Here is a 10,434-nt window from a genome sequence, read left to right on the forward strand (position 1 = left end):
TATGGATGTTACAGGGGAACCAGGCTCTGTCTCTGTTATGATATGGATGCTGCAGGGGAACCAGTTTCTGTTATGATATGGATGTTACAGGGGAACCAGGCTCTGTCTCTGTTATGATATGGATGTTACAGGGGAACCAGGCTCTGTTATGATGTGGATGTTACAGGGGAACCAGGCTCTGTCTCTGTTATGATATGGATGTTACAGGGGAACCAGGCCCTGTCTCTGTTATGATATGGATGTTACAAGGGAACCAGGCTCTGTCTCTGTTATGATATGGATGTTACAGGGGAACCAGGCCCTGTCTCTGTTATGATATGGATGTTACAAGGGAACCAGGCTCTGTCTCTGTTATGATATGGATGTTACAGGGGAACCAGGCCCTGTCTCTGTTATGATATGGATGTTACAGGGGAACCAGGCTCTGTTATGATATGGATGCTGCAGGGGAACCAGGCTCTGTCTCTGTTATGATATGGATGTTACAGGGGAACCAGGCTCTGTTATGATATGGATGTTACAGGGGAACCAGGCTCTGTTATGATATGGATGTTACAGGGGAACCAGGCTCTGTCTCTGTTATGATATGGATGTTACAGGGGAACCAGGCTCTGTTATGATATGGATGTTACAGGGGAACCAGGCCCTGTCTCTGTTATGATATGGATGTTACAGGGGAACCAGGCTCTGTCTCTGTTATGATATGGATGTTACAGGGGAACCAGGCCCTGTCTCTGTTATGATATGGATGTTACAGGGGAACCAGGCTCTGTCTCTGGTAGGATATGGATGTTACAGGGGAACAAGGCTCTGTTATGATATGGATGTTACAGGGGAACCAGGCTCTGTCTCTGTTATGATATGGATGTTACAGGGGAACCAGGCTCTGTCTCTGTTATGATATGGATGTTACAGGGGAACCAGGCTCTGTTATGATATGGATGCTGCAGGGGAACCAGGCTCTGTCTCTGTTATGATATGGATGTTACAGGGGAACCAGGCTCTGTCTCTGTTATGATATGGATGTTACAGGGGAACCAGGCTCTGTTATGATATGGATGCTGCAGGGGAACCAGGCTCTGTCTCTGTTATGATATGGATGTTACAGGGGAACCAGGCTCTGTTATGATATGGATGTTACAGGGGAACCAGGCTCTGTCTCTGTTATGATATGAATGTTACAGGGGAACCAGGCTCTGTTATGATATGGATGTTACAGGGGAACCAGGCTCTGTCTCTGTTATGATATGGATGTTACAGGGAACCAGGCTCTGTCTCTGTTATGATATGGATGTTACAGCGGAACCAGGCTCTGTCTCTGTTATGATATGGATGTTACAGGGGAACCAGGCTCTGTCTCTGTTATGATATGGATGTTACAGGGGAACCAGGCTCTGTTATGATATGGATGTTACAGGGGAACCAGGCCCTGTCTCTGTTATGATATGGATGTTACAGGGGAACCAGGCTCTGTCTCTGTTATGATATGGATGTTACAGGGGAACCAGGCCCTGTCTCTGTTATGATATGGATGTTACAGGGGAACCAGGCTCTGTCTCTGTTATGATATGGATGTTACAGGGGAACCAGGCTCTGTTATGATGTGGATGTTACAGGGGAACCAGGCTCTGTCTCTGTTATGATATGGATGTTACAGGGGAACCAGGCCCTGTCTCTGTTATGATATGGATGTTACAAGGGAACCAGGCTCTGTCTCTGTTATGATATGGATGTTACAGGGGAACCAGGCCCTGTCTCTGTTATGATATGGATGTTACAAGGGAACCAGGCTCTGTCTCTGTTATGATATGGATGTTACAGGGGAACCAGGCCCTGTCTCTGTTATGATATGGATGTTACAGGGGAACCAGGCTCTGTTATGATATGGATGCTGCAGGGGAACCAGGCTCTGTCTCTGTTATGATATGGATGTTACAGGGGAACCAGGCTCTGTTATGATATGGATGTTACAGGGGAACCAGGCTCTGTTATGATATGGATGTTACAGGGGAACCAGGCTCTGTCTCTGTTATGATATGGATGTTACAGGGGAACCAGGCTCTGTTATGATATGGATGTTACAGGGGAACCAGGCCCTGTCTCTGTTATGATATGGATGTTACAGGGGAACCAGGCCCTGTCTCTGTTATGATATGGATGTTACAGGGGAACCAGGCTCTGTCTCTGTTATGATATGGATGTTACAGGGGAACCAGGCCCTGTCTCTGTTATGATATGGATGTTACAGGGGAACCAGGCTCTGTCTCTGGTAGGATATGGATGTTACAGGGGAACAAGGCTCTGTTATGATATGGATGTTACAGGGGAACCAGGCTCTGTCTCTGTTATGATATGGATGTTACAGGGGAACCAGGCTCTGTCTCTGTTATGATATGGATGTTACAGGGGAACCAGGCTCTGTTATGATATGGATGCTGCAGGGGAACCAGGCTCTGTCTCTGTTATGATATGGATGTTACAGGGGAACCAGGCTCTGTCTCTGTTATGATATGGATGTTACAGGGGAACCAGGCTCTGTTATGATATGGATGCTGCAGGGGAACCAGGCTCTGTCTCTGTTATGATATGGATGTTACAGGGGAACCAGGCTCTGTTATGATATGGATGTTACAGGGGAACCAGGCTCTGTCTCTGTTATGATATGAATGTTACAGGGGAACCAGGCTCTGTTATGATATGGATGTTACAGGGGAACCAGGCTCTGTCTCTGTTATGATATGGATGTTACAGGGAACCAGGCTCTGTCTCTGTTATGATATGGATGTTACAGCGGAACCAGGCTCTGTCTCTGTTATGATATGGATGTTACAGGGGAACCAGGCTCTGTCTCTGTTATGATATGGATGTTACAGGGGAACCAGGCTCTGTTATGATATGGATGTTACAGGGGAACCAGGCCCTGTCTCTGTTATGATATGGATGTTACAGGGGAACCAGGCTCTGTCTCTGTTATGATATGGATGTTACAGGGGAACCAGGCCCTGTCTCTGTTATGATATGGATGTTACAGGGGAACCAGGCTCTGTCTCTGTTATGATATGGATGTTACAGGGGAACCAGGCTCTGTCTCTGTTATGATATGGATGTTACAGGGGAACCAGGCTCTGTCTCTGTTATGATATGGATGCTGCACATTAACTTGGCAGGCTCCAGGAGGATTAAGGGAGATGGTTTTCAAGAAGGGCAATTTCCTGGTTGATAAATATTTTCCTGCTTACCATGGAGACTACCAGCAACCCTTACCCACACGGCTGGAGTAATGAGAAGGAAAATCAAATGAGTGACAAGGCAGGTTTAAAGACATTCTCAATCTAATTTCTACACCTTTTTCCAGACTAATGCATCTGATAATGCTTTGATATGTTAGAATTTCTCCACACATCCCAGTTCGCCACTGCCTGGTGAGACATCCCCTGCTTCTCTCCTCCCCTCCCCTCCCCTCCCCTCCCCTCCCCTCCTCCTGTCCTCCTCTCCTCTCCTCCTATCCTTCCCTGCTCCTCCTCTCCTCTCCTCTCCTCTCCTCTCCTCTCCTCTCCTCTCCTCTCCTCTCCTCTCCTCTCCTCTCCTCTCCTCTCCTCTCCTCTCCTCTCTAACATCTACTAACTGACACACTGACAGAACATTATTACATGTCATTACACTTCTTAAATCACAATTTACCCAGCCTCCCTCTGAAAATGATTATTCTATGAGACAAGGTTTTAATGGAAAGTGTCGTCTCCACTTTACGTCCTCCTCTCTCCTCCTCTGTCACATGGAGCTATCAGCTGTCTGGTTATCTCAGGACTTCTCTCTCCTCTCTTCTCCTCTGTCCAATGGAGCTATCAGCTTTCTGTTTATCTCAGGACATCTCTCTCCTCGCTTCTCCTCTGTCCCATGGAGCTATCAGCTGTCTGGTTATCTCAGGACTTCTCTCTCCTCTCTCCTCCTCTGTCCCATGGAGCTATCAGCTGTCCTGTTATCTCAAGACTTCTCTCTCCTCTCTTCTCCTCTGTCCCATGGAGCTATCAGCTGTCTGATTATCTCAGGACTTCTCTCTCCTCTCTCCTCCGCTGTCCCATGGAGCTATCAGCTGTCTGGTTATCTCGGGACTTCTCTCTCCTCTCTTCTCCTCTGTCCCATGGAGCTATCAGCTGTCTGGTTATCTCGGGACTTCTCTCTCCTCTCTCCTCCTCTGTCCCATGGAGCTATCAGCTGTCTGGTTATCTCAGGACTTCTCTCTCCTCTCTCCTCCTCTGTCCCATGGAGCTATCAGCTGTCTGGTTATCTCAGGACTTCTCTCTCCTCGCTTCTCCTCTGTCCCATGGAGCTATCAGCTGTCTGGTTATCTCAGGACTTCTCTCTCCTCTCTCCTCCTCTGTCCCATGGAGCTATCAGCTGTCTGGTTATCTCAGGACTTCTCTCTCCTCTCTCCTCCGCTGTCCCATGGAGCTATCAGCTGTCTGGTTATCTCGGGACTTCTCTCTCCTCTCTTCTCCTCTGTCCCATGGAGCTATCAGCTGTCTGGTTATCTCGGGACTTCTCTCTCCTCTCTCCTCCTCTGTCCCATGGAGCTATCAGCTGTCTGGTTATCTCAGGACTTCTCTCTCCTCTCTCCTCCTCTGTCCCATGGAGCTATCAGCTGTCTGGTTATCTCAGGACTTCCCTCTCCTCTCTCCTCCTCTGTCACATGGAGCTATCAGCTGTCTGGTTATCTCAGGACCTCTCTCCTCTCTTCTCCTCTGTCCCATGGAGCTATCAGCTGTCTGGTGATGTCAGGACTTCTCTCTCCCCCTCTGTCACATGGGCCTATCAGCTGTCTGGTGATGTCAGGACTTCTCTCTCCCCCTCTGTCACATGGGCCTATCAGCTGTCTGGTGATGTCAGGACTTCTCTCTCCCCCTCTGTCACATGGGCCTATCAGCTGTCTGGTGATGTCATGACTTCTCTCTCCCCCTCTGTCACATGGGCCTATCAGCTGTCTGGTGATGTCAGGACTTCTCTCTCTCCTCCTCTGTCTTATTCTGTCACGTTCATCATAACGAGGAGACCAAGGCGCAGCGTGATAGGAATACATTCCTCTTTAATAAACGAAGAACACTAAACAAACTAACTTACAAAATAACAAAACGACCGTACTGCTAATTTCAACAAGAGCTGACATGCAACTACACATAGACAATAACCCACAAAAAAATGGAAATGGCAACCTAAATAGGAATCCCCAATCAGAGACAACGATAAACAGCTGCCTCTGATTGGGAAACAATTCAGGCACCATAGACCTACATTACCTAGACATACAAAAACCCCATAGATATACAAAACCCCTAGACAGGACAAAAACACACATACCCACCCTTATCACACCCTGACCTGACCAAATGAATACATAAAACATACAGTGCCTTGCGAAAGTATTCGGCCCCCTTGAACTTTGCGACCTTTTGCCACATTTCAGGCTTCAAACATAAAGATATAAAACTGTATTTTTTTGTGAAGAATCAACAACAAGTGGGACACAATCATGAATTGGAACGACATTTATTGGATACTTCAAACTTTTTTAACAAATCAAAAACTGAAAAATTGGGCGTGCAAAATTATTCAGCCCCCTTAATTAATACTTTGTAGCGACACCTTTTGCTGCGATTACAGCTGTAAGTCGCTTGGGGTATGTCTCTATCAGTTTTGCACATCGAGAGACTGACATTTTTTCCCATTCCTCCTTGCAAAACAGCTCGAGCTCAGTGAGGTTGGATGGAGAGCATTTGTGAACAGCAGTTTTCAGTTCTTTCCACAGATTCTCGATTGGATTCAGGTCTGGACTTTGACTTGGCCATTCTAACACCTGGATATGTTTATTTTTGAACCATTCTATTGTAGATTTTGCTTTATGTTTTGGATCATTGTCTTGTTGGAAGACAAATCTCCGTCCCAGTTTCAGGTCTTTTGCAGACTCCATCAGGGTTTCTTCCAGAATGGTCCTGTATTTGGCTCCATCCATCTTCCCATCAATTTTAACCATCTTCCCTGTCCCTGCTGAAGAAAAGCAGGCCCAAACCATGATACTGCCACCACCATTTGACACCGTTTGACAGTGGGGATGGTGTGTTCAGTGTGATGAGCTGTGTTGCTTTTACGCCAAACATAACGTTTTGCATTCTTGACAAAAAGTTCAATTTTGGTTTCATCTGACCAGAGCACCTTCTTCCACATGTTTGGTGTGTCTCCCAGGTGGCTTGTGGCAAACTTTAAACAACACTTTTTATGGATATCTTTAAGAAATGGCTTTCTTCTTGCCACTCTTCCATAAAGGCCAGATTTGTGCAATATACGACTGATTGTTGTCCTATGGACAGAGTCTCCCACCTCAGCTGTAGATCTCTGCAGTTCATCCAGAGTGATCATGGGCCTCTTGGCTGCATCTCTGATCAGTCTTCTCCTTGTATGAGTTGAAGGTTTAGAGGGACGGCCAGGTCTTGGTAGATTTGCAGTGGTCTGATACTCCTTCCATTTCAATATTATCGCTTGCACAGTGCTCCTTGGGATGTTTAAAGCTTGGGAAATCTTTGTGTATCCAAATCCGGCTTTAAACTTCTTCACAACAGTATCTCGGACCTGCCTGGTGTGTTCCTTGTTCTTCATGATGCTCTCTGCGCTTTTAACGGACCTCTGAGACTATCACAGTGCAGGTGCATTTATACGGAGACTTGATTACACACAGATGGATTGTATTTATCATCATTAGTCATTTAGGTCAACATTGGATCATTCAGAGATCCTCACTGAACTTCTGGAGAGAGTTTGCTGCACTGAAAGTAAAGGGGCTGAATAATTTTGCACGCCCAATTTTTCAGTTTTTGATTTGTTAAAAACGTTTGAAATATCCAATAAATGTCGTTCCACTTCATGATTGTGTCCCACTTGTTGTTGATTCTTCACAAAAAAATACAGTTTTATATCTTTATGTTTGAGGCCTGAAATGTGGCAAAAGGTCGCAAAGTTCAAGGGAGCCGAATACTTTCGCAAGGCACTGTATATAACTAAGGTCTGGGCATGACACATGGGTCTATCAGCTGTCTGGTGATGTCAGGACTTATCTCTCCTCCTCTGTCACATGGGCCTATCAGCTGTCTGGTGAGCTCTGGCCTCCTCTCATATTAAAACCTGTGAAGCTGTAACATCAAGTCAAGCTAGGTGACTGTGTTATAGATTGACCGATAGAGGTAAACTACATGGCCAAAAGTATGTGGATACCCTTCTAATTAGTGGGTTCTATTTCAGCCACACCCGTTGCTTACAGGTGTATGAAATAGAGCACACGGCCATGCAATCTCCATAGACAAACATGGATGACTTTACTGAAGAACTCAGTGACTTTCAACATAGCACCGTCATAGGACGCCAGCTTTCCAACAAGTCAGTTTGTAAAATTTCTGCCCTGCTAGAGCTGCCCTGGTCAACTGTAAGTGCTGTTATTGTGAAGTGGAAACTTCTAGGAGTAACGACAGGTCTGCCGTGAAGTGGCAGGCCACACAAGCGAACAGAACAGGACCGTCGAGTGCTGAAGTGATAGGCCAAATAAGCTAACGGGACCACTGAAGTGGGAAGCCACACAAGCTCACAGAACGCGACCGCTGAAGTGGGAAGACACACAAGCTCACAGAACGGGACGGCTGAAGTGGGAAGACACACAAGCTCACAGAACGGGACCGCTGAAGTGGGAAGCCAAACAAGCTCACAGAACGGGACCGCTGAAGTGGGAAGCCACACAAGCTCACAGAACGGGACCGCTGAAGTGGGAAGACACACAAGCTCACAGAACGGGACGGCTGAAGTGGGAAGACACACAAGCTCACAGAACGGGACCGCTGAAGTGGGAAGCCAAACAAGCTCACAGAACGGGACCGCTGCAGTGGGAAGCAACACAAGCTCACAGAACGGGACCGCTGAAGTGGGAAGACACACAAGCTCACAGAACGGGACGGCTGAAGTGGGAAGCAACACAAGCTCACAGAACGGGACCGCTGAAGTGAGAAGCAACACAAGCTCACACAACGCGACCGCTGAAGTGGGAAGCCACACAAGCTCACAGAACGCGACCGCTGAAGTGGGAAGACACACAAGCTCACAGAACGGGACCGCTGAAGTGGGAAGCCACACAAGCTCACAGAATGGGACTAAAGTCCGTAGCGTATAAAAATCGTCTGTCCTCGGTTTCAACACTCACAACTGAGTTCCAAACTGCCTGGAAACTACTGGAAGCAACATCAGCAGCAGAACTGTTCGGTGAGAGCGTCATGAAATGGGTATCCATTGCCAAGCAGCCACACACAAGCCTAAGATCACCATGCACAATTCCAAGCGTCAGCTGGAATGGTGTAAAGCTTGCAGCCGTTGGACTTTGGAAACGTGTTATTTGAAGTGATTAATCATGCTTCAAATAAAAAAAAATTGGCTACATACACATGGTGAGCAGAAGATAATTCAAGTGTAGCGAAATGCTTGTGCTTCTAGTTCAGACAGTGCAGTAATATCAAATGTAATCTAACAATTCCCCAACAACTACCTAATACACACCAATCTAAAGGGATGGAATAAGAATACATACATATAAATATATGGATGAGCGATGACCAAGCGGCATAGGCAAGATGAAATAAATGGTATAAAATACAGTATATACATGTGAGATGAGTAATGTAAGATATGTAAACATTATTAAAATGACTAGTGACACCTTTATTAAAGGTGATTTCAAGTCTGCATGTAGGCAGCAGCCTCTCTGTGTTAGTGATGGCTGTTTAACAGTATGATGTCCTTGACATCGAAGCTGTTTTTCAGTCTCTCGGTCCCTGTTTTGATGCACCTGTACTGACCTCACCTTCTGGATGATAGTGGGGTCAACAGACAGTGGCTCGGGTGGTTGTTGTCCTTGATGATCATTTTGGCCTTCCTGTGACATTGGGTGGTGTAGGTATCCTGCAGGGCAGATAGTTTGCCACTGGTGATGCGTTGTGCAGACCTCACTACCCTCTGGAGAGCCTTACGGTTATGGGCAGAGCAGTTGTCCTACCAGGCGGTGATACAGCCCGACAGGATGCTCTCCATTGTGCATCTGTAAAGGTTTGTCAGGTGACAAGCCACGTTTCTGCACCTTCAGCACCACACTTTCTGTGTGGGTGGACCATTTCAGTTTGTCCGTAATGTGTACAATGAGGAACTTAAAACTTTCCACCTTCTCCACTGCTGTCCTGTCGATGTGGATAGGGGGGTGCTCCATCTGCTGTTTCCTGACGTCCACGATCATATCCTTTGTCTTGTTGACGTTGAGTGAGAGGTTGTTAAGTGCCCTCACGTCCTCCCTGTAGGCTGTCTTGTCATTGTTGGTAATCAAGCCCACCACTGTTGTGTCATCTGTAAACTTGATGATTGAGTTGGAGGCATGTAGTCATGGGTGAACAGGGAGTACAGGAGGGGGCTGAGAACCCACCCTTGTGGGGCCCCAGTGTTGAGGATCAGCGAATTGGAGACGTTGTTTCTTACCTTCACCACCTGGGGGCGGACGGTCAGAAAGTCCAGGAACTAATTGAGCAGGGTGGAGTTGAGACCCAGGTTTTCAAGCGTAATGATAAGCTTGGAGGCTACTATGATGTTGAATGCTGAGCTGTAGGCAATGAACAGCATTTTTACATAGGTATGCCTCTTGTCCAGATGGGATAAGAAAGTGTGCAGTGCATTGTCTGTGGACCTATTGGGGCGGTATGCAAATTGAACTAGGTCTAGAGTGGCAGGTAAGGTGGAGTTGATTTGATCCATGACTAATCTCTCAAAGCACTTCATGATGACAGAAGTGAGTGCTACAGGACGATAGTCATTAGCTAACGATAGTCATAGTTAAGTTGTTTTTGCCTTCTTGGGTGCAGGAACAATAGTGGCCGTCTTGAAACATGTGGGGACAGCAGACTGGAATAGGGAAAGAGTGAATATGTCCGTAATTACAACAGCCAGCTGAACTGTGCATGCTCTGAAGAAGCGGATAGGGATGCCGTCTGGGCCATCATCCTTGGGAGGATTCAAAAGTTTATATGTCTTACTTACGTCGGACATGGAGAAGGGGGAGACCGCAGTCCTTGGTAGCAGGCCACGTCGGTGCCACTGTATTATCCTCAAAGCGGGCAAAGAAGGTGTTTAGGTTGTCTGGAAGCAAGACGTCCGTGTAGGTGACGTGGCTGGTTTTCTTTTTGTTGTCCATAGTTGCCTGTAGTCCCTGCCATATATATCTTGTGTCTGAGCCGTTGAATTGCAACTCCACGTTGTCTCTATACTGACATTTCGCCTGTTTGATTGCCTTGCTTAGAGAATAACTACACTGTTTATATTCTGCCATATTCTCAGTCACCATTCCATGGGTTAATGCGGTGGATCGCG

This window comes from Oncorhynchus mykiss, chromosome 3, assembly GCF_057628025.1.
Source record: "Oncorhynchus mykiss isolate SJ-2025 chromosome 3, ASM5762802v1, whole genome shotgun sequence".
In the NCBI taxonomy this organism is placed as follows: Eukaryota; Metazoa; Chordata; class Actinopteri; order Salmoniformes; family Salmonidae; genus Oncorhynchus; species Oncorhynchus mykiss.